This window comes from Triticum dicoccoides, chromosome 5B (genome assembly GCF_002162155.2).
Source record: "Triticum dicoccoides isolate Atlit2015 ecotype Zavitan chromosome 5B, WEW_v2.0, whole genome shotgun sequence".
Classification (NCBI taxonomy): Eukaryota; Viridiplantae; Streptophyta; class Magnoliopsida; order Poales; family Poaceae; genus Triticum; species Triticum dicoccoides.
Window position 1 is genome coordinate 710,524,875 of NC_041389.1, and position 3,105 is coordinate 710,527,979.

The following is a 3,105-nucleotide window of genomic DNA, read 5'->3' on the forward strand; positions in this document are numbered from 1 at the left end:
ATAAATGCCACGTCTAAGGACTAATAAGCCTAGATGTGAGGGGTGTATTGAAATATATTGACCATCTCGCTCCATCAGTTCATACTTTTAAAGCAACTGATCAGTGCATGAATTCAATACCCTCAAGCAAGGTACATGCCTGACACCCAAATACAAACATACACCACTACTCTCCTGAGACCATATTGCGCAACCATAGGGCACGGTCACTGCACAAGGCCTTAGCCTCATCATGAATTGCACGAGTCGGCTGATGTCTCGGTAAACCGCTTGCCTACGTTAGGACCGGACGGTCCGGATGTGTGTTGTCATCTAACACGGTCTTTTATGGATCTGCAGGGCATTTTGGACACATTTTTTCCCGCAGATCGGAGACAAAACCCTTTCCCTTGCTCTGCGCGATTCCCGCCCGAAACAACCACCACTGCTCCAGAGAGTTGTAACAGCCCGAGACCGATACTCCAGATGCCTGCCACTATTTTCATTGTATCCGCATTAATTATTTGTTTGTTGCATTCACCATAGGATCATTTGCATTCCACGGCACTCGTTTCCTTCATTTTCTAAAATTTGCATCCATTCGTAGTTGCTGGTTCTCCCCGTTGTCTTCATTGACCATTTTGAGACCAACCACACACTTGCACGCCCACGACATTGTTAAAATAATAATTTTCTAAGTAGGAATAAAATGCTCTCAGAATGGGTTGAAAGTTGGTGTGCGGTTTTATTATATTGTAGATAGACCGCCTGCCAAATTTCATCGCATTCGGAGATCGTTTGATAGCTCAACCATTAAATTATAGCGGCACTATAGCTGGTAAACCGACGGATGTTTCGGTATTTAAAAACTTGTAGCCGGACCGCTCATTTCCCTCTCATCTGAGCATATGCCTATCTACACAACCCAGTTCAAACCCACCTAGCCCAGCTAACCCTTCCCTTTGTCCGGAGCCGCACGTTCGTGATCGAAGGGCTCTGAAACCCCACACAAACCCCTACAAGTGGCCTCCCTTTCCTATTTAAGCCACCCTACCCGGCCAAATCTGGCAACCCTAGCTTTCCTCCCTCGAATCCGGCGCCACCCACAACCCCGACGCCACTTGTCGCAGGCCCAAAAGTCAGGCCGCCACCTAGGTGCCACCCTTGGCCAACCTGAGGCTGTCACATCGCCTCAACCTCCCACCAGCCCTCCCGATCCCAGATCAAGTCCCGCCTGAGCCCATCTGGGCCTGAAGCAGCCCGCTACGCATCGTCTCCTCGCACCCGAGGGATGCACTCGTCTTTTAGCTCCTGCTCGGCCCCAGACTCCCAGCGCGCGCCGCGACCTTGAGCCAACCGAGGGCCTCCTCCTCGCCATCGCCCCTGCCCTCTTCCTTCTCCTGCCGCTACCTCTCTCTCTCTCTCTCTCTCTCTCTCTCTCTCTCTCTCTCTCTCTCTCTCTCTCTCTCTCTCTGCCGCAGCAGGAACCGCCGCCGTCGCCTGGAGTTCCAAGTCCACCTCGCCGGCCATTCTGCTCGAGATCCGGCCGGGAATCGACTGGATCCACGCCCACCTGCATCTCCAACCTCGCTGCATCCCCCCGGCCCCCTTCTACTTCGTGCACACTAGGTGAACGAGCGCACGAACAACGTTTGTTGATGTAATTGCACGAACCTGACATGCCAAGAAAAGCATGTCAAATCCACAAATCCTTCCATCTCACTGCTTCAAGTATGATGATGGCTTCTTTGACCTGACCTTTATTAAAAATAATTAAGTTTGACATTTATAAAAATATCTATTTTTTCATTTTTATTTGTTTATACCTAATTATAAACTGGAAATCACTATCATGATACTTCAAGTATGATGATGGCTTCTTCGACGTGACCTTTATTAAAAATAATTAAGTTTGACATTTATAAAAATATCTATTTTTTTCTTTTTATTTGTTTATACCTAATTATAAACTGGAAATCACTATCATGATATTTTAGATCAGACGCCTTTGAGATATATGCCAACATATCTAGGGATACACATAGAGATATATACATTATGTTCACACGAGTATCACAAATTAATCAAGGAAAGTCTGATATTTTGTGTGTTTTCAAATCTATTGAAATTTGGTTTGGATATCTATTTAAGGTGTAATACATCATAAAAATGACTAATGTGATTCTTATTAGAAAATCTGATTTAAACCTAGGTAGGTATATGCATATTTTTGAAGATAGACATTACGGTTGTATCGCAAATAACACTACTATTAATATTTAAAAAGACTGCCAGTTAAGTTTTTTATCATAAATTCTGATAAATGCATTAACTGCTATAGGAATTTATAAGAATAGTTATATATAAATATAAAATTTTAGTATAAATAATCAGTTTGTTTTTACTCATAGCAGTAATTGCATTTTAGTTAGGATTATCTGAAATAACTAAAAACATGTTTAAAAAAATATTATTTGTGTAAAAACACCACTAAATTATAAGTTCAAGAAAAGAGTAAGAAAGGAACTTTTCTTTTATCTGGAAAATATAATTTGTCTGATGTAAATATCCTGCAAAAAATGTGGGGAGAGTTATGCATTCAGATTATATATTGCAAAGGCATGTGACATATCTATATTAATGACATATAATTTTACAAACAGTATGTCATTCTCTTGAAATATTCGATTAATAATTTATAAAAAATTCAAGATTTGATAATCGTGAACTAATAATATTTATTCATTTTTAATAACTCCATAATTTATACTTGTTTTTTTGTCGATAACATTAATTGTCTATGAAACATCATTTCTCATGCAAGTGTTAGCGACCATAATAATTGTCTTCTCGATATATATATTCAAAAAATTAAGCATAGTGTGCTATGATCTTTATCGATGGGTGCATGTCTCACAAATATTATTATTTGCTTGGGTTCACTTATACTACCAGTGTAATACTATAAAACTTATTGCATGATTATTGAAATAACTATACAACATTAGATAAATTTTTTTCTTATGCTTATTTTCAAATGAAAGTGTACTCAATTAACAATTCTATATTTTTGTTTCTTGTGATTTTCTACCAATGTAATTTTCATATGAAATCCATCTACATTAA